General features: G+C 42.3%; 1 long non-coding RNA gene across 2 annotated transcripts in view; it reads right to left on the bottom strand.

The window, feature by feature from the left end:
• LOC125753924 (uncharacterized) overlaps window positions 1-27,378 on the bottom strand; it is a 124,691-nt gene that overhangs the window by 20,318 nt on the left and 76,995 nt on the right. Inside the window, exons 4-5 of one of the 2 annotated variants that reach the window (XR_007406832.1) lie at window positions 10,758-10,864; window positions 238-6,326 (exon numbers count right to left, since the gene is read on the bottom strand). This is a non-coding gene — a long non-coding RNA (uncharacterized LOC125753924). Of the gene's footprint in view, window positions 1-237; window positions 6,327-10,757; window positions 10,865-27,378 lie in introns of those variants that run through there. The other variant, XR_007406834.1, reaches the window with a different exon arrangement.

Below are 27,378 nucleotides of genomic sequence, written 5' to 3'. Positions count from 1 at the left end.
GTAATTAGTATGCACGGTAAAGTCTGAAAGCATGGCTCTACATGGATTTGAGCCCAAGCTCTTCTGTGCAGACATATGCTAGGTACAAAGACAATCATTAAGCTTCCCCGGGCAATTCACAGTGGGGTCAGCTGCTGCTTATATACCCCTGGCAGGCCACCGTAGGAGAGGGTGCCTGTGAACCGGTAATTGATTTACAACATCATCTGGCTATAACCCAATGAAAGCCAAGTTGTCTCTTTCCCTATATTGATATAATTACCAACATGAGGGGAAGCAGGTTCTTTCTTCAGATCAAGTAACCTTGTTATTCATCAGCCTGTGCTAGCTCCACTTCTGATTAGCAATTTATTCTGGGGGTTACTGACTGACCCCACTTGGCTCTCATTATTCATTCTCTTCGCAACAGCAACAATTATTTCGCCCCCAGGATAATAGAAACCTACATGCAGTTAAACATATTTGCATTTTCTATACATTTTCTATTTCTCTTGCCTGCCTCCATAGACAGAGCATTACTTGAGATCCATGATTGCTTTTTTAACTCCTCACAATACCTAGCAAAGCAGCCCTTAGTGAGAAATATAATTGATGTTGCTGGGTGATGCCAGGAAGCATTTGTAACACTGTTTATCTCAGTGCTCCATCTCCTAAGCTAGAAACAAAACTGTTTTAAAGCCACACTGAATACCCTCAGTTCCACAAAACTCACCACCTGCCTCCACACACTGACTCTATACTGTAATTCAATCATGAAAAGCAGATGTTGTCACAAGCTTAAAAACCGTTCCCAAGAGTTCATTTCAAAGTCTTTTATTGGAACTTCATGTGTATTATCCCAAAAACAATCCTTTTGGTTCGCTCTACAGCCAAGGTGGATACTATGAGTGGGAAGCCATACTCTTACAATACTACTAACCAACAGCAACAATGTTAAATTAAATCCAAATGAGCTTTCATTCAACTTGATATTGGTGCTGAAGGTAGTTTGAATCAAAAGACTAAAGGAGGTAGGAAAAGATAATGTTACAGATTCTGGTGCATGTATAGATGTAAAAGCTTTTTAAAGATGAATAGTGTTAATTTTTCAGGGTGAATTTTTTTTTACCTTTTTCTTGCATAATATGTGGATGTGCCTTAATTTTTACACTTATTTTCCATGGGTATCACCATTCTGTCCTTCACAAATGGCTCTTAGATGAACTCACAATGTGGGACCCAGAAAATTTAACAAAAATTCCCTACCCTTGGACAAGCAGAGCAGGACTAACTCCATTTTGTGCTGCACCCACCACCTCCTGTATGACCCCCACATGACCTGCTTATTGCTTAAGGCGCTAGGCAAGCTGCTGGGCACACAAGCCCCATCCTAGTCAAGCCACTGGGTACACCCTTACCAGATATCGGCTCATAACAATGTAACCTCGCCTTGTGCCCACCAAAACTGCGCGCCAATTCCAACCAGAGTGATAGGCCAGTTCAAATGGATACTATAGGGTAAAATGTAATTCAATCAGCCACCTGCTTGTGGACCAACATGACTGTGCAATTTTCAGGGTATGTTACAATCCCATTGGCCACTGGCCCCTATAAAGCTGCTATGCCTCTTAGCCTTGGGGTCCAAGTCCCTGCTCCGCTGTGTCGGGTACACTTGGACCCAAGCTTGAGCTTGTAATAAACCCTCGTGTGTTTGCATTGGTGTTGGCTCCTTGGTGGTTTCTCAGATTTGCAATCTTGGACACAACAAGAAGAGAAAGGAGAAAAGAGAAACTGAAAGAGAAAAGTGTGATCACAATCTAGTGAGTCTATTACAGTCGAAGGAATGAAAAGGTTAAGTATATGAATGAGTGAAGAACTGCTTAGATGCAGAAGGAACCATAGTCACAATGACCACATTTTCCCTTAAAGCACTGTTTTTTAAATGGAGGGAAGAAGGGACTTTTCTCCCTGGGTGACAGTGGTCAGTGTCTGAAAAAAAACTTTTGGTTGTCACAACTGGTGGAGGAGTACTACTGACATCTGGTAACATCTAGGGTCCGGGATGGTGCTAAGCACCCTGCAGTGCACAGGGAAATCCCCAAAGACTCATGCAGCATAAAATGTCAATAGTGCTGAGACCAAGAAACTGCCTTGGAAGTAAAAGAGAAAGAGGTAAGATGGTCACTAGCTGGCTGAAGATTCCTCAGATTCTTCTATAGCAAGATTATGGGGAAGAGGATTAGAATGGCTGATCTGACCTCCCAAGGTTTAGTGTAGGTGAGATGATACTACATGTCACATACTAAAAAGGAGATAAAAATTTAAAAAGATCCAATTGTTAGGAGAGTGGTGGATAGGGAGAAACAAAGTGCAGGGAGTGGGCCAAGGAGCATAGTTGCAGACTGAGCTCCTCTGCTGCTGTGGACGGACACGATAGCATAAAAGAGCTGCATCAGGCTGGTCAAAAGCTCCTTCATGTGGAGCCTGCCATCTTGGTTGAGCTACAAGGTTGGTAGAAGTGGGGACCAAGCCAACTTCTAGGCAGCAATTCATTAATATGAATGTGAGACATCTACAGGGAAGGTCTATGTAATCTGGTGGGCATCCAGGAACTAACAATGTGTAAAATGACCTCCAGGAACTAACAATCTCATTAATATAAAGTTGACATATATATGCTGATCACTCCCAAACTTTGATCTTTAGCCAGATCTCCTCCCTTAAACTTCTAAATCATATATCGAATGCCAGCTTAACTTCTCATCTTAAATATCTAATAGGCATCTCAAATTAGAATTTCTAAAAAATGAACTTTTGATAATCTCCACACCTGTACTTCCTACAGTTTTCCCCATCTCAGTTGCTCAATTAGAAACACTGGAATCATTTTTATTCTCTTTTTCTGACACTGAACATCCAATCAGACAATAAATTCTTTCAGTGTGATTTTCGAAATGAATTCTCTTAACTGAAAGAAGCCAATGACAAAGGACTGCATGTTGTATGCTTCCATTTATATGCAGTGTCCAGACAGGCAAGTCTATAGACACTAGTGACTGTGAGGGCTGAAGGAAGGGGGATTAAGGGATGATGGCAAAAGGGTACTGGACATCTTTTTAAGGTGATGAAAATGTTCTCAAATTGATTGTGGTAATGACTGCACAAATCTGTGAATATACTAAAAGCCAGTGAGTTATATATACACTTTAAATGGGTGTAATGGACGGTTTGGTTCAATAAATCTGTTTTTAAAAAACGTGTGTGTGTGTATACACACACACACACATAGTATCCCTACAATCTGACTTCTCAGGATCTGTTCAATGACAATCACTGGCCCAAGCCATCCCCCACCCCTACATTACTGCAGCAGCCTCTGGACCTGACTGGCCACTGGTTTCTCTTACTGCTCTACCTGGACCCTTTTCCACAAGCAGCCATCATGACCCTTTGAAAACCTAAGCAGTTCGTATTACTGCCCTTCTCAAATCCTTCTAATGGCTTTCATCACACTGGAGTAAAAGCCAAAGTGGCCCCCACACACAAACTGGCCCCCACTTGGCACTCCAGAGTCATCTTCTCTAACCTCTATCACTTACTACCGTAACCACCCACTTCCTCCCTGCTTGGAGACGAATGCACCAGGCCCTGCTCCCTCAAGGACTCTGAACTTGCTGTTTCCTATGCCTCTTCTCCCAGATCCAAGTGCCCTGCTCCTTGACATCCATAAGTCTTTGCTGGAGCCTCACCTTTGCTGTAAGGTCTTCGAGATCATGCTATTTAAACTGCAACTCCCCACCCACACTTTATCGCCCTCTTTCCTGTTTTATTCTTCTAACACTTACCACCATCCAAAAGTGTGTGTAATTTACTGATTTCTTTTTACTGTCTCCGTTCCCTAAAATGGAAGCTTTGTGAGGGAATTAATTTTTACGTGGGTGTGCACTACTATACCTAGAACACAGCCTAACAGAAGATGCCCAATATTGATTTGTTGAATGAGTAAAACAAGTCAGTGCAAGAAAGAATATAACTAAATGTTAAACTATAAAAAATTGAAAATATATGCTATATCCTACAACCCAGCAATTGCACTACTAGGGATTTATTACCCCAAAGATACAAATGTAGTGATCTGAAGAGGCACCTGCACACCAATGTTTACAGCAGCAATGTCCATGATAGCCAAACTATGGAAAGAGCCCAGATGTTCACTGATATGAATGGATAAAGAGGTGGTGTGTACACGAATGTATGTATGTATGTATGTATGTATGTATGTATGTATGTATATACACACACACACAATGGAATACTACTCAGCCATCAAAAAATGAAATCTTGCCATTTGCAACAACGTGGATGGAACTAGAGGGTATTATGCTAAGCAAGGTAAATCAATCAGAGAAAGACAATTATATGATCTCACTCATATGTGGAATTTTAAGAAACAAAATAGAGGATCAGAGCACCTGGGTGGCTCAGCAGTTGAGCATCTGCCTTTGGCTCAGGTCCTGACCTCAGGGTCCTAGATGGAGTCCCACATCAGGCTCCCCACAGGTAGCTGGCTTCTCCCCCTGCCTATGACTCTGGTTCTCTCTGTGTCTCTCATGAATAAATAAATTTAAAAAAAAAAGATTACAAAACAGAGGATCACTGGGGAAGAGAGGAAAAAATAAGACAAAACCAGAGAGGGAAACAAACCATAAGAGACTCTTAATCATAGGAAATAAACTGAGGGTTGCTGGAGGGAAGGAGGGAAGGAGGATGGGGTAAGTAGGTGATGGACATTAAGGAGGGCATGTGATGTAATGAGCACTAAATATAAGACTGATGAATCACTAACATCTACCTCTGAAACCAGTAATACGTTAATTAACTGAATTTAAATAAATTTTAAAAGACATACACAGAATATAAATGGAAGCCCACAGCCATATATCTCAGTTATAAGCCCAGCAAACTATTAAATAAAATTTGTTCTATGGGACGCCTGGGTGGCTCAGTGGTTTAGCACCTGCCTTCGGCCCAGCTTGTGATCCTGGAGTCCCGGGATCAAGTCCCACATCAGGCTCCCTGCATGGAGCCTGCTTCTCCCTCTGCCTATGTCTCTGCTTCTCTCTGTGTCTCTCATTAATAAATAAATAAAATATTTTAAAAAAAATTTTTTTAAATGTGTTCTATTCTCCTATCTTAACAGATACACTTTCCTAACAACCTGCATAGTGAGACTCAAAATGAGAATTCTTAGAAATGGATGAGAATGTGACATCAGAGGATGGCATCAAGGGGAGAAGCAATCATAGCCTCTGAGCTGTGGACTGTCCCCTTGCCTTCCCAAACCCAGCTCAATCCAACACCTCTATCCACACATTTGTGGACACCTAGATTGCATTCCAGACTCCATCCACAGCAGCTATTGACTATCCCCAAGCCTAGAAGTTTGCACTGGCCCAGTCTGCTTCTGGAGACACACCTGGAGAAGAGGACCACAGAGGTCCTGGAAGTGGGTGCAGGGCCATCTAGGGGGAGAATTCCAGGGTCCTCAGTACCAGAAGCATGACCCTGAAGGACTGGTACAGGCTCTAGGTGGGTACATGAGGAACACATGCTTGGACAAAGGCTAGAGAGGATCTAAAGAATATGGTCCTTCTGTCCTAGTGATGCAGAAACGACTGCCCCAGAAATTTCCTCATGTCTCTTAATGATCCCAAGGAACTACATAGGAAAACCAAAGTTATACTTCTCCCAAACAAACAGCAATAGACTCTTACTGATTCGGAGGAATTCCATTTCAGCCACACCTCAAAAAAAAAAATCATTCAGGAGAGAGGGAACACATCTTTCATATAGAAGAATTCAAGAAACTGTAAATAGATGACCTGCCTTCAGGAAGTGCAGCTTAAATGCCAACCCCACCCTGCCTTGAGCATGGGCTGGACTCAGTAATTTGCATCAAAAAACAGAGTACAGAAAAGTAAAATACTAACTTTACAGTGGAGAAACCTGGCAAACCCTACCTTAACAAATGACCAAGGTTAATCTCATTAGTGAAAAGTCATGTTGATTTCATGTGCCCCCAGTAACATGTTAAGTTGACAAGTAGGGACATTCTCTGTGGTTTGCTTCCCCACACCCATAAACCCAGTATAACCATGAGAAAAACATCAGACACATTCAAAATGAAGAGCATCGAGGGATCCCTGGGTGGCTCAGCGGTTTGGCGCCTGCCTTTGGCCCGGGGCGTGATCCTGGAGTCCCGGGTTCGAGTCCCACGTCGGGCTCCCGGCATGGAGCCTGCTTCTCCCTCCTCCTGTGTCTCTGCCTCTTTCTCTCTCTCTCAGTGTCTATCATAAATAAAAATAAATAAATAAATCTTTAAAAAAAAAAAAATGAAGAGCATCGACAAAATGCCTGGCCAGAACCTCTCAAGACTGTGAAGGTCCTAAAAACCAAAGAGAGACTAAGAAACTGTCACAGTCCAGAGATTCAGGAGACATGACAACTAATTCCAGTGTGGTATCCTGGGTTGGATCCTGGCACAGAAAAAGGACATTAATATGGAAACTTGTGAAATACATATAAAATCTGGATTTTACTTAATAGTACTGTAACAATGTTGATTTGTTAGTTCTGACAAATGTACTGTGGTAATATAAAATGTTAACAATGGGGAAAAATGAGTGAGGAATGTTTGGAAACTCTGTATTCTCTTGGCAACTTTTCTACAAATCTAACATTACTTCAAAATCAAAGTTATTTTTAAAAATGTTCATCCACAGCATCAAAGAATCACAGTACATCCATCATTCTGTCTCTCTGGGGCGCACATTCACTCAATGGAACAAAGGGATGGCATTTCCCAGGTTCAGCATGCTGATTTGGAGCACTTTTTCATGAGATCTCGAAGATGCCAATTCTCGTGGTCAAAATCCGTCTGATCCCACAGGGGCACATAACCAACAGTGCCTCAGAACATCAAGATGTGTCTGTGAGTATTCCAAAGAAAATAAATAAGGTTTAAAAGAAACAGAGAAGGGGAAATTACTTGTGGCATGTTTACAATTTGGAACAGCATAAAATAGGAAACAAATGACATATATAAAATTCTGGTAATAAACTTGAGAAGAAATACTAAAACAGACCACAGAGACCTTAACATACTGCCCTAGAACATTCAGCTGTAAAGTGTCCTCCTGGCAAGCCCACAGTAGGCACTACTCAAAACTGGAATTGACCGTAAGCATACGCTCTCACCTGCCTCTACCATCAGGGAGGGGACACTGGGAGTTTGCATAAACTCCACAGGTCAACTACTTCTAAGAAAAGCATTGGGTTTATCATGGGAAAGTAGCACAAAAACATAGATCTTGCCATGTATCGGGTTCCATTCACTCAAAAATCCAAAGAGAGCCTGTTGAGTCTCATGAACATAAATGTATAGGATTTGATAGTAAATAAAACATATGACTTTAAGCATTTACCACAGTTGTAAACTTTCTCCAGGCACAAGTAATGATATCTTTCCACATTAATTTAGGTACCCTTCAATTAACCCCACCATGTTTTAAGGGAGCAATATCATGTAACTACGTCAAGCTGCTCCGCTTGAAAAGAGACTATCAGGAAATTTGTCAGTACCTCTTTCGAAAGCCAAATTTTGCTCTTCCACTGGGATTCTAACTACTGAGAAGTTTTTTGGGAAAGTGTTTCATTAATTATAGAAAACTCCAAGCCTTACAAAATGTGGCAGCAATTCAGAAACCCCATTTACATAGGATTAGCTACTTTTGAATAGATGTTTCAGCTTCCATCTAGGACTTCATTGTGAGGCCATCCTTTCTCAGATAATCAAAGCAAGAGAAAGAGAACATGTATGTGTATTGAGCACAGCCTATGTGCTATGAATTTCATGCACTTGCTTTATTCATCACCCCCCCTCAATCTCTATGAGGCAGGTATGATCTTTCCTCTACACACTAGGTAACCAAGACTATGAGAGTTTAAGTGTCATAGATAAGACCACATCTTGGGACTGCTAGCAAAGGGATTTGAACTCAGCTCTGTTTTCTATTAAAGTGAAAAATACGATCATTAAGCTATATTGCCCTGGAAATAAGCTGAAAGACAGCAAGAGACTGAGAGATTGAGAAAGAGAGAGAAAAGGAAGGAGGGAGGGAGGGAGGGAGGGAGGGAGGGAGGAAAAAAGGAGGGGGGGCAGGAGGGAGAGCCAATTGGAATGAAGATTATCTGCAGACAAAATTGGAAAGGAGCAAAGTTTCTATTTTTCTGGCCGTGTTCTGCACGCTTGCTTTGCCCTCCTCCTCCTCCTCCAAACTTCCCTGCCTCAGAAATCACCCTTGTGGGTTTACAATTCTTTCAGTCGCAATTAACAGAAACCCCAACTCAAAATGGCTTAGATAATAAAGGATATTTTTTTAATTAATTACTAGAGGATCCAGAAATAGGGAAAATTTCAAAACAGTCTCTATCCTGGGCGCAAACAAGGAGGCGAGGCTCTGTTTGGTCTCTCATCTCTTTATTTCATATTCTTAGTGTTGTCTCTATCCTGAGACTGCCCTTTCCCAGGGAAGATCTCAAGGAGAAATGCTTCCTAATTTGCATCCAAGGAAAGACATGTTAGAGAGCAAGACGAGACAGTGATATGGCACTATGGCCAGAATAATCCAGAAAAATCCCAATTCCATGTTGGCCCAGTAAACACTGCTCCTCATCCTTACCCCACCAGCCTCCATCTCTCACTTCCAGCTTTGTGGTTTCCTGGGGAAAATATGTACATAGGAAAATGGAAACCAGGAAATAAAAGCTCCACCCTTACCACTTGCCAGGTGCACATCACCCACAAAGCAAAACTCCTTGGTAAATTCAACCAGAGTCCCTGATGGAGGATGACTTCAGGACAGTCTTTCCCTTCTAGCCACTAAGTTAAATATAATGAGAACTTTCCAATACTTAAATGTTTCTATGAGAAGAAGAGAAAGACCCCACTTGCCTGGCAACATGGTGATAAAAAGAGCAAGACAAACAAATCTAGGGCCAACCTCTAGTTCTAAAGATAATTTAGATGGAGGAAGCAGCAGATAGCAACGACCACGGGGTGGCATTTCTCTCACTAGAAAATGTGGCTCTTTCAATGTCCTGAAATCTGACCAAGTCATTTCAGCATAGCTTCCTCTTAGAAAGGGAGCTACATTCTTATTAGGCTGAGGTTCAGAAGCAACTACTTCCTAGAAGCTTTCTAGCTTCTTAGGGGGGTGGGATGAATGACCTTTCTTATGATACAACTAGGACAAGAAAAGTCACTGAAGGACTAGTGAGGGATGCAGCTCTTCATCACCATGCTGGAGAAATGTGGCCTTAAGCAAGAGGTCAACTCTGCTCAGTGAAGGCACTGACAAAATCCATAGGCATCTGTAGTAAAGAAGTTTGTTGTAAAACGTCTACAAGTAACTCCAGTCTTCATAGCCAGGCTACTCAGAGCTAAGAGGCTATCACCTATTCGATAACTACTCAACCACATTCCTTTTCTCTGCTTTAGTTTGGTCATGTGCACGGTGGGAAGAGGTGGGACTGGCTTAACTCTAAGGTTTTTTTCCCAGAGGTCTCAAACATTGAAAAGGAAGGGTATTTACATATAAACACGGATTCAAATGTTACCTGTTAAGAAGTAACACATATTTGTGTTACTTATTTGTGCATTACCTTGCTCAACAACAAAGGTAAGTCTACTATTATTTTTTAAGCTCAACAGAGAAGACACTGTGCCTTCAAATTATATGTAACACCTTCTGTTCAGAAGATCTACGAAAACATTTAAGTAAGGGATCTAATGGGGATGGAGTCACTCTCATGCAAGAGTCCAGTAAAGAAATAAGATCTTGGCCACCAACTCGGGTCTGTAAATTATTCCTATACTTATGTGAATTAATAGACTCAAACAACAAAAACAAGTTATGAAAATTAATGTACTGGGTCTACGGAAACATTCTAATAATATTCTACGTCCAGTTTAGCTTTTGGTTTACTACAAAGGTGAAAATATTCCTTCCAGTTCGTTTTCTCTTTTCTCAAAGAGTATGTCATTCTTCCACACCTCAGCATAAGTTATGCATTCAATATGTCCTTGATTCTAGTGCTTTTCCCTCCATGACCAGTGATTTTAAAAATCAGCCACAAGGTATGGTGAAACAAGCACAGGATCAAAAGAACTAGGTTCAAGGCCCCATTCCTCTACTTAAAAGGTGTGGGACTAGGCAAGTGACTTCTCTAATATAAAGGGAATGATTACATTTACCATACTGGGTTGCTGTGAAAATCATTTGTATTTATTTACACCTCACGGTCTTTTAGAAAGGACTTAAGACAAGTACCGTGAAATGTAAGATACAACATGGCAGCTGAAATGGGACTGAGGAAAGACAGAAAAAAAACAAGACTTGTGATCTTGTGATAAAAAATGTATCTGGAAATAAAGTTAAAATAGTTCATTGCATAAAGATCTAAATATCTGCTACAAGAAGGTAAGCCACATACTGGACGGCTGGGGACAGTGAAGGTTATCACAGCCAGAAGAATGCCTGGGAAGGTATCAAGCACCATGGCTATTGCTTGTTTCTCTACAAAAAGCCTAGGCTTTGATATGCCAACCAATCTTGGTGTGACCACAGGCTCTGTGTCAGAACTTCGACTTCTCTCATCCCTCTAAAGAGAAGAATAAATCCCACTTTGCAGGGTGGTGGATCCCTGAAGTGCCTTACCTGTGGCAGGCACCCAGGGAATGTTAGCATTCTGCTCCTTTGTTTCTCTTCTCTCTCCCTTCTCACTTCTGTATGCCCTTTCTGCTTACTTCAGGTAGCAAACATTCCTGTGAGAAATTGTTTCTAGTTTACTAAATTATCTTCTGTTTACCATCATTTTATTTATACTTATTAACAGCAATGTAATACCCACATCAGCCTTGAAGAGTTGCATACATCTGAATTTGCTAGAAAATTTTCCTCTCAAGGTGTCAACAATAACAACGCACAACAGAAAAGTACCTTTAAAAATTGCCCTGAAACACACAGAGCCATTAATGTCACATACAATATAGGAGAGATGATTTCTTAACAGAAGGTTAATTAGTTCTCTCCCATAGGATGGCACTGCCGTAATTAAACCAATAGCAACAAGGAAAAAATACACCCCTGGGCAATTGAAGACATTCTGACAATAATGAGAAATGGCAGTGGGCACTGGGTACCACGGCTGCTTTCTAGTTGCTGTTGTTTAATCATCATTGGCACAAGAAAGCAAGTCCTCCCGTGCCAGATAACATCTGCTCCTGAGAGCGCCCTGTTTTAAACAGAAAGCAGTATTTCAGCTTTATATGAGACCTTTCTTTACAATCTCTTTGTAAATGAAAGCAAGAAGCTCCAAGTGTGGATAAAACCTCAGTATCTGAGGTTATATGGTGCCATATATCATTTCTACTGGTAATGATCTGATTAATAGCATCTGTTCTATGACCTAATTATAGGCAAAATCATGCGTATTTCTGACAGGGAGGGAGGAATGGAACCTGCACATATTAGGAGCTTACCTGAAGGGGCAGATTCCCCTAAAGGAGAGTGCCAAACAGGACCCCTGCAAAGGCTGCTGTTGTGAGTGCTCAACCTGCTGACATGGCTGGAAAGTGCTTTTTTTTGGGGGGGGGGGGGCTCTAGAGGTAACAGTAGAGGGAGAGGGGGAGAGAGAATCTTAAGCAAGCTCCATGTCCAGCATGGAGCCTAACCCAGGGATCCCTCACAACCCTGAGATCATGATCTGAGCCTAGATTAAGAGTCAGGTGCTTAACCAGTTAAGCCACCCAGATGCCCCGGAAGGGACATTTTTCTTTTCTTCAATTAGACATGGTGAAAGTACATAATTTCCCCTAGGATACTTTTCTCAAAACCCTGGATAGGGTCTAGGGAAGTGGTATTAGGCAGCTTGAACTCACTGGGCTATCTTTCAAAAGGGTGTAGGGAGTTTAAAATTCAAAGGAGAAAAGCAGTACCATGTGGTCACACATCTCTACATCATCACCCCCTAGAGACTGGGCATGTTGGTGATATTACAGCCTCCCACTTCCTGTACATTCAAGTCTCCAATGTGCTGGGAGGTGACCATGGGTGTCCAGTCCGACCTTGTCCACTACCACCTTTAAGGCTCAGCTGAATATTTGGGGGCTTATGGCTGAAAGCAACAAGGGAAAATAGAACCAAACAAAGATGGCTGCTCAGAACATGTAAAAACTGTTTTAAAAGTCTTTAGGCTGATTTCAAGAATACTGTCTCTCTGCTAAGCCTTAGAAGGTCAGAGTAGTAACAGTTCCTAGGACCTTTACCAGGAGCCTACCATAGAAATGCTGCTGTTGAATATGCAGAACCAAAAGAAGAGTAATACTTCTCAACCTAAAACTTGGCTCCATGGAAATCTGAATATCCTGTAATTCTCTCCAGAAGCACTTCTGAATCCTCTCTCTCAGTTACCTGGGCTTAGCCTAGTTTTCAAGGTTGCATAAGAACCAGAGTTTGCCAAGCAAATAAAGAAGTTTGCTCAGAGGAAGCAACTATGCAAGTGGTTATGGTTTCCTCAAAGATCTAGGACATCAGCAGACATCTTCAATGGTCTATGTAATGAGGCAACCTTGGAATGTACCTTCAGTAACACCAAGAAGTTGTAAGTCAATGCCTGTCTCAGATGATTCCCCACATATGCATTCAGAAACATTCACCTTCTTGGAGGTTATTTATAAGAATCTGCATCAAGATGCGATTCAAAGCAAGGTGTCAGAATGCTTCTAAAAAGCTACAGAGTTCTGTGGTAATTTAAGTATACCCTTAGCTAATTCTGGATAATTTACTAGAAATTTCAGTTCTTAATCAAAACACACAAATTATTAAATTCAAAAAGTGTATGAAGGCTACAACAGAAATTAGGATATAATCACAGAACTCTTGGAGCTTAAAACCTAGCTGAAAAAGTGAGAGATATAAAATGAACAGCCTGAATATAAAGCAGGATGTGATAAATGCTATAGGATACTATAGCAAATAGGCACCAATCTTGTGTAGGCGTATAGAAAGAGGAAAACAAACAAAACTCGGAGATCTATTATTCCATCTCCAAATAATACGATACTCCCTCTACACACACACACACACACACACACACACACACACACACACACAAACCCATAAAGTTTCTTATTCTTCATTGATTGGGTCCTAATCGATACACTATTCAAGTCAATTATTCATTTTGTGGCCTAATGCTATATGCTATATTACTTTCTCAAGTAGCCACAGCTATAAATTCACCAAGATAACTAGGCCACTTAAACAAATGAGATGACCTGGTAGCCTTGTAAACCCAGAAAGCAAACCTAGTCTTCAAGATGGAAAATGTCTTGACATATAAGAATTTAATTTTGCTATATTTAACCAATTGTACTCTTGGGAGGAATGGGAGACTCTCAAACATAAAGTTCATTGAATCTAATCTCAAATTTAAAAATACATAACATCAAGACAAAACCCCTAGTTTGGGCCTAAACCAAAGACCATTTAAAACTCAATTTAGCCCTCAATATTTATTAGTGATTGAGAAAATACAGTTCTCATTCACAATATGTGATATTTTGTCATTCAAGTTTTCCACAGCCAATTATTACTTACCCTCCAAAATAGCACAGCACATGTGAACTAAGCCATCACATAGGGACTGACATAAACAAAATCACTACCAAGTAACAAATAATAAGTCCCCTTTCCTTTACCCTTTACTTTCTGTGTTCCTTCTTTTTACCTTGACAAGGGAATTCTTCATAAATAGGAATGTGATCAAGTATGGTAAATGATACTAATCTTGGATAGGCCCCTTTTCACTGTGTTGGGATATAAAAACTAGGTCACTTATCTTTAAATATTCTAATTAAATTACTTCAAATTTCCTTATCAAGAATGAGTGACTGACTGTCTTCTCTACCTTCAAAAAGTCCAAGATTCCAAGAACGTTTACCCAGCAAGGAATCAGTCCTAGTGATCATCTTGTGGAAAGAAAATTCCAAAATCAACCTGAGCATCTTCCATGGAATGACCAACTTATGTGCTGCTGCCATTGCTGAAACCATTACTTGGTGTTGTTGAAAGAGCAACTCAGCACAATCACCACAACTGCTAGAACAGTGCATGAAGTCAGTGTTTCCTTCACCCTGCTGACACTGGGCAACCCAACAGAATAAAGATCTCAAGGAGCTGCAGTGATCTAAATGTGTGCCCACCTGGGGCATCTGAGTGGCTCAGTTAAGTATCTGCCTTCAGCTCAGGTCATGATCCTGGGGTCCTGAGATCAAGGCTCGAATCAGGCTTCCTGCTTAGCAGGAAGTCTGCTTGTCCCTCTCCCTCTGCAGCCCCCCTTATTTGTGCTGTCTCTGTTAAATAAATAAATAAATAAATAAATAAATAAATAAATAAATAAATAAATAACTTTAAAAGAAAATAAGTAAACATGTGCCCACCAGTATTGGATTGTTTATGCTGCTTAGGCCTTGGGTCTTAGACATATATCTCGTCCATTGGTTCCTAGCCACAGAGCCTCAAGCAATGGCTCAGGATGTTCCCATGGGTGGAACACCTGCTGTTACTGGTATTACTGTCACCACCATGACCAATGGGCCTCCATGTCAAAAGTGGCCAAGACGGACCCTTGCACTGGCTGCTGCAGCTGTTTCCCAGGGTGATCAGTTACACAACACAGAAGTACAAGAGGGTGAACAATTCTGAGACACCTCTTCATAAGGCTGCTTTGAAGACATCCCACATGACAGAGAAGTCACCTGTGCTTGGTGACTGAAGCTGTGGTCTGCTCTGTAACACATCCCCTGTATTTTTCTCTCCCTCCCTCCCTGCCTCACATCTTTTTATCTCTTCACTCTCACTTCCCCTGTAATGGTACTCTCCCCATAAAGCACAGGCAAGCACAGAAGCTTTTTCCCCTCAGGCTATTTTCCAGCAAATCCGGGCTGAGAATCTACCTCTGCTGATGAAAGGGAAACATCTTTTTTTCCCAGTGAAAAGAGAAAATCTTTTTCCATATATGTTACATGCAACTCTATTTACTCTATATCATTGTAGCCAGGGCTCCCAATACTATTGCAGTGTGTTACAATATACTTTCACAACACACACACACACACACACACACACCATTTCCCTCCCTCCTCTAGTCTCAAGAGCCACCTTACTTCCTGTCATAAAAGGACTGCTTTTATTTCCCCTCAGAGAAAATCTCAGCTTATTATATGAGGTGATGAGAAAATCATGCCCATTCAGAAGTCTGAGTTAGATGACTACATGGCTCTCCACTTTCCTTTGACTCACAACAGGACATCACAAGGCAGATCATGATATGGAGATATGTTCCCCCTCATTACTATTCAGCAAGGACAAGGCCTACTAGAAGACATTTATTCAACTCTCATCACTGTATAATTTGAATGGCAAATGAAGGACTTTCTCACCAAAGCCATCCAGTCCCTTTTTTCTTTCCTGACATGTTGTTTTTAATTACCTGGCACTGAATTACTTTCTTAAAAACCCTCTGGACACATCTGAATCTAACCTGGATGAAACTATTATGTGGGGAAGGCAGAAAGGGGAATGGCTACATATTAGCTGGTCAAGATACTCCGCACAGATTCACTGGCAGAAAGCCTACTCCTAACCTAGGATTTCATTCAATAACTTCCAGCTATTGCACACTGAGCACTTACTATGTGCCAGGTGCTAGCAAAAAAGAGAAGTAAAAATCTTTCTCTCTATTCTGCCCACACTAGAAAGTGGTAGGATCTTGTTTAGTGTGCTTTGTTATTACCAACATCATAAAGTTTCCTGTTTTATAATAAACATGGAAACAAACTCACATCACTGTTATCATTCTGAATGCATTTTGGAGAGTCATACAGACATGTCTTTTTACACAGTTACAATCCTTGTTTTTGAAGTAATTTTCAATAAATATTGTCACATATATCATGTGTTTGCATGAATCTAAATATTACCATTTCAATAATTGTGCTTAATAGTAATTTTTATCCTCCTTACTGTTCCAATATACCTTATTAAGATGACAACCTCCTACTAGGGTCAACAGCTTATCAGAATAGAGCTTGAATAGCCCCCTGCCCCCTGCCCCCTGCCCCCTATTCTAAGCCTTACCAATATATATATATATAACATTTCACAGTGATGAGGAACCAGGGTTACTTTACTGATCATCATTTGGGTGGCAGTTCTCTCTTGTATGTACTTACTGGTATACTTCACTGCTATGGACATTTTTTAAATAAATCATTCTTTCTTTTGGGGGGGTGTATTACTCAAAGTAAGTGTGCAACTATTATAGCATGCCAGATCACCACCTAAAAAGGCTAGAAGAAGAGAGAGGCCATTAACAAAGCAATTAATGTGCATGTGTTTGTGTCCCCTAGCCCACTAGGGGTTGGCAGCTATTTGTCCTAACTCAAGTGGTTTGCATTTTAGTGTCCTCAGTTATTTTCAAAGCTATGCATTTATTCCACGTGATGTTTGACTTTCTATATTTCCTTCTACGTAAGCCATGTATATGTATTCACATTCTTTCGCACTTAGAAAATGTAAGATTTTTTGTGAAACAAAAGGAGTAAAAGAGGTTTAGGACATGGTAGAGCTTTTGGGCTCTGGATGTCAAGGACAGAGTCCTAACCATGGGGCTCAGGTCCCAAGAGGAAGGGGACCAGATCAGAATTCTACACCAGAACAGCCCTACCTTTGAAATGGAAAACCCACAGACCTCCAGCTAAAGGAAGGGAAATTCCCCAACTTTTGTGTCCGTCCCTAAAACACAGTCTAGATAGCCAGTCATTCTTACATGAGCTGGCATTTGCAAAGGCCATTTCAAACATGCCTCACAGTTCCCTAGTTAATCTGACCACCCTCAATTTGCAAAGAAAGGAGCTAAGTCACAGAGGGTTTTTGGTTGAATGACTCACAGGGCCAAAGCCCATTAGTGGGAGAGCTGAAGGCAGGAGGCAAAGCTCCCGAACGCTTGTCCTGGGCCTGGGGAAAAGGGGCCACCCTGCCTCCTTATTGTGTCCATCAAGAAACAGACAGCCAATTGTGACCTCCCCAACTTCCACAAAAGAGCAATTTGCTGCTTTGCCAACTGTGGGAGATGAATAAACTGGACCTTGTGCTCAGAGTATGCTGAGCCCAATTTTCTGCAGCAAGCTAAGAGCCGCCCAGCATGCTCGCCCGCCAGATCACAAGCAGATTGAAGCCCCTGGGTGGTAGAAAGTCCTCTCATGCAACCAGAAATGGCTTGGTATGAAAGCAGGAGCCAGTAGCTTGGCTATTCCCTTCACATTCCGAAAGAAAAGGAAAAATGCATAATGCATAAAATCCAATTTTTTTAAGGTAAATTAATTCTACTTTCTGAATCAGACATTTGGATTCACTGACTTTCCAGAAGCTTAAAGAAAGTATCAAAACACCTAATCAATTTAATAGCCGCCCCCCCCCAATTTGCTTAGCCAGCTTTTTGCCCAACATCCATGTAGCTCATACATTATTAGTAACCAAGTGACCAGATGTTTGGCAATAAATGAGCATTTTCTAAAAATGCCAGGGACTCTAAAAACCAGTTCTTCAATGTTCTGGCTTTTGTATTTTATACCACCCAAAAGTGAAAAAAGAAGGCAGACCTGTCTGCTCCCAAACTAACCCTTTCCAACTCATTGCAAGGCAATTTGGATGCTACTTAAACAGCTAGTCTATTCTCCCCTTCAAAACCAAATGAGATTCTATTGTCAGAGTTTTATTTCACTTTCTGGCTATTATTGAATAGATATATTTTTAAAGGGATAATGGATCATGAAAAGAAGACCAAGATTTTATGAAACCAAAGTTCACACACTTCCTTGGAAATTTATTGCCAAGTGTATACAGTGAGCATCTTGGTGATGGAGGCATCTCTTTAAAAGCCCTTCCTTTTAAGTTTTTTAATTATTCTAAGCAAATAAAGCAGCATTTACTCTGGGACTCGTCTGAAGCCAGGGGCAGAGAGCCACAAAGACTGCCCATGTTACTGGGGTCCTAGGCCACCTCTTCCTGCCTCCCTTTTGCTGCCCTGCTCCACACAGGCAGACTGCAGACTGCATTTGTTGCTGGAAAATCCCCAAACTTTACCTTGACTTTACCGTGAATATATCCCTAAATTCTGAGAGTTTCATCCTCCAGATCTAGTAGCCAACAGGGGAAATGCCTCTATTCTGATTAGGCTCTCAATAAACCAGCTCTTGTATGCATACTGCGCCCAGAAGGGCAGGTGCAGGGAGGCAGACTGCTTAGCATGGCACTGGCCGGCTCACATATGGCTCAGGCTGCTGTTCCCTTTAGCTTCCATGGACCCTAGCACAGGAGGCAATAATCCAACCAGCATTTATCGAGAGCCTGCATGCCGGCTTGGTTTTATGTGTAGGGGATACAGTCATGAACAACAAAGACAAGGTCCTTGTTCCAGTACAATTTATTTTCTGGAGGGAAACAGACAATAAACAATAAAATAATAAATAGATGTGGCCATGGCAAGCATTGTTAGGGCCCTGGTGAAAGTCAAACTGGATGACATGAGAGTGAGTGACCTGTATCACACTGGATTTCAAGGGAGTCCTCTCTAGGGAGATGACAATGGACCTCCCCGTGGCCCAGTGATGATGGCAGAAGGAATAAAATATGTAAAGACAATGGAGATAGAATGAGTGGAGGGTAGAAGTACTTGTGGCCTTAGAGAAGGATCCATGAACTCTACCACAATCATCTCAGGCTGTTAGCCTTACCAGCTAACAGGTACCTAGGAGACCAACTATCCACTGAGACCCATAGCAGAGGGCCAACTGTGGCCCTGAAGGCAATCTCGCCCAATCTTTTATTTTAAAATCAGAAAGCAAAGGCTCAGAAAGACAAAGAGTGATTTGCCCTAAGTCACATGGACTCAGCTAGGTGGTGCAAGCTCAGGAGCAGGGTGGGGGCTATGAGTATATAGTAATGGTCTAAAGTAGAATAGCCTTTCTGGAACCTCTAAAAACACAGCAGGCTACTCACACACACAAAACAGGGAAAGAAGACCCTGAATTCTCATAAAAGGTAACTGCCTACATTGGTCAGGCCAGGTCATGGTCCCATAATAGTAACTTCAAAATGTTAGCCACTTAAAAGCAATGCAGGTTGCTGATCACAGGTGAGTAGAAATGGTCCCTTTATCAGAGTCAAGTCACCATCTTGAACGTTCCCCAGAGAAGACAGCACTGGAAATCTCATATTGGCAATGAAATATTCCAACTCAGAGGCGATGTCTATCCCTTTGCTCACAATTCATTGGCCAGGTCCACTCAAATGGTCTCTCCCAACCATCAGGCTAGGACATGTAGCCTACATACACACACACACACCCAGGAGAGAGAATGAGAAGTACCTGGCAAATTGCGCTTGTGACCCAACACAGTGTTCTATGTTCTACAGGCTGCACTGGCAAAGAGAAAATCCCCACAGGACCAAATGTCAGACCTTTCTTCTTCCATCCCAGAAAAGCTGGGGCACTATCCAGAATTGGAGTAACCAGAAAATAAGATGAGGAGAGACATACCCCAGAGGTGATCACTGAGTGTTGCTGTCAACAGTAGGAGGGAGGGAACAGTTATGGTTGGCTCACAGGGAAGAATGCCATGCTAAAAGCTGGAAGTCAGTTCCCAGGGCTCTTGGGACTTTGGATCTTCGATGTAAGAAGTCCTATCCTATTAGCAGTAGGAACCCTAATACATCTCTTAATACATAGTAGTAGAAAGTCTTCATGTTGTTTTTAGAAGACTGCTTCAGTGGTGAGCAGGCTCCAGAAAAGAGTCTTGGCTGTTAACAGAGAATCTGCTCACCTCAAACCTTCTAGAGCTTTTTCCCTGACAGATAAGTCTATCTCAACAGGTAAACTCAATCCTATGCACTGCCTAGAACAGTAAATACCAAATAATACCTACCTACATGCTCATACCAACTAGACCCTGCCTTAGAAGTAGGCATACACAGACGTGCTCCCTGAGCACACCTCTGGCACCTACTGCCTCTCCTGACCTTCGGGTTCTCATACAACCTGGTGAGGACTACACTACTGCTGCATCTGGTACAAGCCACAGAAAAATGCCACACACACACACACACACACACACACACACACACCTTCTCAGTGAGAGCTCACCCTGTCTAATCCAAAGGTAGTGTGAACAGGGAGGAACAAAATTATCTTCTGTTCTCTTTTTGTCTCAGCAGGAACCATGACAAAGATTTGTGAACAAAGGCCACAGTGAGAGGAGGTTGCAAATTCAATCCAAGAACCCAGCACTTCAAACCACACAAGAGAGTTCTAGTCACATGAACCCCAAGAATCTGTTTGTTATTTTCAAATCTTCATAATCTGCCTGCTTTTTCCACATACATCACTCTCTTAGAATCCTCTTTACCAATGCCCCCCTAAAGAAAGAAAAGCAGTCCAAAATTGCAGACTTAACAGCTACTGAATTTTTCACCACTTTTCCATGGAAATTGTGCCAAAAAAGCTGGCTTTACAGCAGGACAACAAAATGGGCTCTGCCTGTTGGACTCTCTCTGTATGAAACACTGGAATTGTTCTTAAGGAAATTCCACCCAATGACCTTTTTCAGCACATAATTGGAGTGTGAGGTTTTCTTAAGCCCTGTGCTAAGATGTTTCTGGTATAAACCCATTGGCAATCTGAAATCTCCTGTGATTACTGGAGATTGCTGTGCCCCTTCTCAGAGTTCAAAAGGCAAGCAGGCGAATACTGCTGGGCTTTGGGGACACGCAGCACAGATGTGTTTGCCAAACTAAAACGCTTTCTCATTAGAACTACACAAAATCTGCAATTACTGGTCTGCTGAGGCTTTTGAGAGAATTCCTACCCATTTTCTTCACCTCACAAAGAACCTGCAGGAGTTCACAGACCACCCCTACCCCTTGCCCCCCATCTGGCTCAACTTTGTCAAGGCTTGTTTTAATCGCATTAAAATGTCACATCTGGAGGATAAACTTTTTCATGGGGTCACACATATGGCCTTTAAGGGGGATTTTTAATGCTGACTCACAAGCTGTCTTCTGTTTGAGGTAAGATTCTGGTGTGGTTTCTATCCACTGGTTCTCTCCCCCACCACTCACCCCCACCTTTCCCCCTCTACATCACCCTTCTACCTCCTTTCCCCCTGGCACTTGGCCTACAGCTTCACCCATTTCACAGCAGGTGGTGTGGGGGACTGACTCTGTAGTTCACTTCCTCCAGCGAGTCATCCAAGAGGACTGGATTTACCAGCTAAGAAGTAATTGTTCAGGACTGATATACTCCTCTGGACAGCCCTCCAAATTCTCACTCTTTATAAGGTTAGTTCCCACCCAAATATCCCTACTCAGTGTCACCTTCCCAGCTGCATATGAGAAATGCCTTTGTGCTAATGTGAAAATGGGTAGTTGTGAGTCACTGGTATAGACTATGAGGTCATTATCACCACCCTGGTTGTAGCTAACATTTTTGAGGGCATACTCTATGTCAGGCACTAACATAGTCCTCTTCCTATATTTCATTCAATCCTAAAAAACAAATGCATGAGGGAGAAACTATTATTAGCCCATTTTACAGATGGGGACACTGAGGCTCGGGGAAAGTAGATAATTTACCCAAGCTGATGCATGCAGGTAGTGATAGAGCCAGGATAAAACGCAAACATTCTGACTCCAGAGCTCATTATCTTATCAGCAGTCTTTCAAAGTTGACCCACAGAAAAACACAAAAGACATCTCCCCAGAAAAGGATGTTCTCATGACCTGTGCACTCCACCCACTTTCTGTTCTCTCCCTCTTTCCTTCTGAAAAACAAGAGCACTCACCCACCTCACAGAATGGCAGAGATCTCAGAGAGGGAGAAGGCAGCTCAGCCTGAAGCCCAGTATAGCCTTGACTTTCATATAAAGTCTGGCTATCAGATTTGCATCCACCATCTATGTGAAAAGAAGGCAGGCAGAGCCCAGCTTTCAGTCTTCAGCTCCTCTGGGATCTGTTGGGATCTTCATTTAGAAAGTAGATAGGCGTGCATCCTGAAGGAAAGACCAGTCCCCATTTCCTGTTATATGAGGATGAACACCAAACCCTCTCCAAAGCCAGCTTTAAGTTCCCATGTGGCTACTACACATATCCAGGGTGGAGTCTGAGCTCCAACCTTGGCAGTCAGGATGTGTGGGTTACTGCGAGTAACCAAACCTCTCTGAGACTTGGTTATGTGGGGATCGAGCTGTTAGAGTCCTGCACGTAGCCCATGGGGTAGCGCACAGGCCCTGTCACAGGCCAACTCACGATGCTTCTTTCTCTGAAGACTGTTGCTCTGCCGTGCTGGACGTGGCTCCAGTGAGCCACACCGTAAGGCTCTCTAAAACCTATCAGTTCCATGGCTCCTCATTGGTTCTGACTCTGTGACCTCTGACATCCTCTCTGGTTCTGGTTTTGTCTGTATCCTCATCCCTGACCTTTGCTTCACCTCTCTCTTTCCCAGTACCATATTCTCCTTCCCCAGTCAGCCTCTGCCCTTGGGTCCGCCTTGCCAGGCCATGTGTACGCATGTGTATGGGGCTCCTCCATAGCACGAAACTGACAACCACCAAACCCACAGAAGGTCCAAAGCAAAGTTAGCTGAGTAGCTGATCTGTTTTGGTACACCCATCAGATGTGTCCAATCTGTCCCACTCCTCGGTTATCTCCTGGACAAATCATGGCACTGCTTCCCTCAATCTCACACTCTGAGATTTTGAATAGTATTTTACGGCAAACAGAATGAAGATCAAATTCTTGCTGAGGTACTCCAAACCACCCCCATCCTTTCCCTTGACCCACCTCTGGCTCTCCTCTCACCACACTTCTCTGCAGAGACCTGCTATGATCAAACAGAAACACTGCCAGCCCCTGTGCAGACACTGGTGTTCAGCACAGTGTTTTCAGGACCTCAAGTTCACTGGTAGACTGCAGAGGCTCTCTAAATCCCTTCCCCTAAAGTACTCAATTCTCAGACACGAAAAAGTAGGGGCTCATTTCATAGCAACAGAGGTAGCAACATTTTTTTAACCTTCGTGCGAGTTATCTTTGAGTTTGTACTACCTTAAAATAATTGCCACTTCGTTTTGTCTGGCATCACCTTGACCTCTGCTTCAGGAAGACTATCTTTGGTCCCTGGGGTGGCCCTACACTGTGGAATAACAAGTGTCTTCACATCCCTCCAGCCCATGCCAAAGAGTCAGAATGATTCAGTAATAAAAACCTCCTAAAGCCACAGTTGCTACAAGTGAGAGAACATTTATGAACGAGATTTTTCTCACTGCACCAACATCAGGAAGTGAATCACTGAACCTCCCACCTTCCAGAAATTCCCCCCTTTAGATCTGCAGGGTTCACCATCCAATAGTTTTTATATCTAGCAGGGGAACAGGAAGGCGGGTCCCCCTATGGTAGGTGTTAAAATAAACAGGCTCGGGCAGCGTGAAGAATCTCGTTTCTCTAAGAAGAATCTGAGACAGAGAAGGAAGCATATGGACATAACACAAAGGTTTTTATGCAGTGCCCTATTATAGAAGTCAAACCCAATTTACAAATTATGACATAAACTAATATGTGTCTCTATAGAGAGCCACAAATCCTTTTTTGAGTTTTTTTTTTTTTAAGTTTATGCCACTATTTACTATAGGCTGGAAGACAGGAACTGAGAAAACTCAAACATTACTGAATTTACAGATGCCGCAGAAGCCTCCCAAGTCCTGTTTTTACAAGTTATACATATTCTCTTAAAGGCAAGTAAGTTCTGGCCCATACTTAGCAACTTCCAGAAAACTCCATTCCTCCATGTTTTCCTGTTTATTCCTGCAAATGGAGCTCAAATGATACATGAACCCCTAAAAAAGAACCCACTCCCTTGCATTTATGTGTATATCTACATTCCTTTAGGAAGGGAACTTGTACATTTCATTAAACACCAAAAGGATTCAGAAACCCAACAAAGGTCAAGGACTCATAATTCTAAAAGGAGGTCTTCTTCATCCATCCTTTAGGGCAAAGAAGTAGATCAACTAGCCCAAATGGATGTCCAAGATTCCATGGATTATTTACATTGGGAGAGACTCCAGATGTCTGCAATCTGTACCTTCAATGCTAAAATTAGGACCTTAACTACATTATATTCAAATTATCTGGATTAAACTAAAAAAAAAGTATTAATTAGACACCTACTTATGCCAGGATTGTTCTAAGCATCAGCGATATAACTGGCATTCACCACCACAGCTGGGTGGGCTATCAAACTACTGAAGATCTTCCATACTCTCCCAACCAACACCTCTTCCTTCTGGAACCCGTTTGCCCCCCAAATCCTTCAACTACAGAGTGAACATGTGGTGATGCAGAGGGAGCCTGGGATGTACCCATGTTCAAGTCAGTGTCTGTGTGGACTGACTGGGTCACAGAAACTGGTAACATGCTGAATATCACCACTGGATAGAAATAATGAGCAAAAACTGGACCACTTCTTGCTGTCTTTTACTTTACAGCCTGTATTATTCAGGGTACTTAATAGAAGCTGCTATGAGGAACAATCCCCAAATCTTAGTTACTTAATACAAAAGAAGTTTATTCTCATAGCCCCAGATAGGCTGGGAGTGTAAATGTCAGGACCCACGTCTTAATGTGGATTACTTCCGTGACATTCCATAGGCCAGAACCCACACAGCTCACTGAATTGCAATAGAGGCTGGGAAATGTAGTTTTCCTCTGTGCCCAGTAGACCACACAAGATTAGTAAACATCCAGCCATCTCCGGCAGAGTCTGAACTTAGTGCCTAGTACCCCACATGGCTATTAATCAAACCATCACACCAATAAATGTAAAATGCTACCTGTGACAAGCCCCCCCCCCCCTCCATTAGCAGAGATCACATAGAAGGCCCTGTATGTTTTACAGCTGTGCTTCTCAAAGATTAGGTGTATCCAAAACCGCAACAGCTCACCAAAACCTGCTCTGTTGGCCCCCATTCCAGCACTTCTGATTTCTGGTAGAAGGCCTGAGCAGGTGATTTCTAAGAGGTTCCCAAGTGATACTAGCACAGTGCTTTGATTCCCAAGCCAGGGTTTTTCCTGCCAGATCAGCAAAGAGGGTCTGAACCCAAAACTCTCTCCTTTCTCCAGCCTGGCACTTATAAAGGGCTTCTATCCTCCCTGCCAGATTCTCAGTTGCCCCATTGAGATTCTGGCATTTTAGATGGTATTGCTAGCATCTTGAGGTGAGGTGGTTCCTGGGCCCTTCAAGGCTAATTGCATCTCACTAACAGCTGTCTTTAGGGCCCCTTCTCTCACTCTGCCTGCTGTCCTTGCCCAAATCCAGATCTCTCCTAAGACAAACAGGACCACCAAGGCTGCATTTGGGGGAAGTCCTCTCCAGCCCTCCTCCTTTCCTTTGGAGCTCCTGTCCTTTCCACACTCATAGCAAAACCCTGTGTACAACAACCCTCACTTTCTTTCGGAATGTTAGCTCTGGCCAGAAGGAAACACATAATATTTTATTGTAACCAGGAACTAGCGAATCAAATTTTATCTGAAATATTTACTCTTTGGTTTCTCTTAGAATATTGACTCCCTGCAGATGTCAGTGAATGGTGAACACACTGCCTGCTGTATCTGTTTCATGTCTAGACTTCTTTGCTTGTCTATGTTCCACAAGCAACCAGTATAGGGGAGTCAGATTTGAGTCTAAACCATATCACTCTCTTTGGCAGCTGTATCACCTTGGGTCCCAGTTTTCTCATTGATGAAATGGGGATAGCAATGTCAATTTCACAAAGCTCCTGTGGTAGGCAAATGAACTGGGGAAACCCCAAGCATAAACAAGGCTGAACCTCAATCTGTAGCCTATGGTATATTCTTTAGGTGTATCATTTGAAATGCATGATCAAGATCAAGTGCTGGCAGCAATAAACAGTACATGAGCATATATATTTTTACACCATATCGCAACTCTAGCTGTGGGACCCTAGACAAATCACTTAACCTCTCTGTGACTCAAGGGCCTTTGACACCAGTAAGAAGGGAAATTCAGTTGCCATCTTGTTTCTTCTGAGGGTGTTCTGCAACCAGATAGGAAAGAAGATGAAATTCTTTGAACTTCTTGAAAAGTATCCTATATATGGGAACCCTGGGTGGCGCAGCGGTTTGGCGCCTGCCTTTGGCCCAGGGCGCGATCCTGGAGACCCGGGATCGAATCCCACATCGGGCTCCCGGTGCATGGAGCCTGCTTCTCCCTCTGCCTGTGTCTCTGCCTCTCTCTCTCTCTCTGTCTCTCTGTTACTATCATAAATAAATAAAAATTAAAAAAAAAAAAGAAGACTATCATTTAAAAAAAAAAAAAGTATCCTATATAGTCAAACCTATGATGATATAAACCTATCATATCAAAAACTGAACTAAATAGACTATTTGTTACAATCTTGTTTTTCTAGTTGAAAGATCGATCTATCTCCTAAGAAGGGTTATATCTACAAATAATACCACTGCAATTTTAAATGGGAGTTTGGTTTTTGGTTTTTCTTTTGTTTTGTTTTAGTTGCTTTATGCCCAGTTCAGGTGGGCCTGAACCTCAAAAGTTTTAATCTGAGATCCAATCCCTAAATATTTAGAAAGTTCTACAGCAACTTGAGGATTAAACATCACTACATCTCTCAGGAAAAAAACTGACATCACTCTTTTAATCCAGGTCTGAGTTAGTGTAATATCCTCCCTCTGCCCTTACTGTACAGAGCACCTGGACCACTTGGCATGTGCTCCAACAGCCTCGAAAATCCGAAATACCTCTAAGCAGTGTTGCTGCTGCTGGTGCAAGAAAATTAGGAGAGCTGATACCATCCATCAGGAAATTGGGTATTTAGCATAATGTGCTTTTCCAGCCTCAAGAACTCTGTGAACGACATCTTTTTCACTCTCTTAATGACAGGAAATGAATAATTCCATGCTTCAGTTGGCCAGTGATGGAAGTTCCATTTTTCCAATCTCGGAGTTAGCCTGCAGCAGGATTTCTCTCTCCTGAGGGCAGCACTAGAAAGATCTACCAACATCCAGAATTTCACAACAGGCCTAGACGAGATAGGGAAGGTTGGGGCGCAGGAGGAACACATGTCGCCAGGCTGGGAATTCAAAACCATGGCACCCTTCACACTCTGTGGAACAAACAATACATCAT

Source organism: Canis lupus, chromosome 2, assembly GCF_003254725.2.
Source record: "Canis lupus dingo isolate Sandy chromosome 2, ASM325472v2, whole genome shotgun sequence".
NCBI lineage: Eukaryota > Metazoa > Chordata > Mammalia > Carnivora > Canidae > Canis > Canis lupus.
Note: the sequence above shows the minus strand (reverse complement) of the source record. Positions and strands in the feature narration are given on the sequence as shown.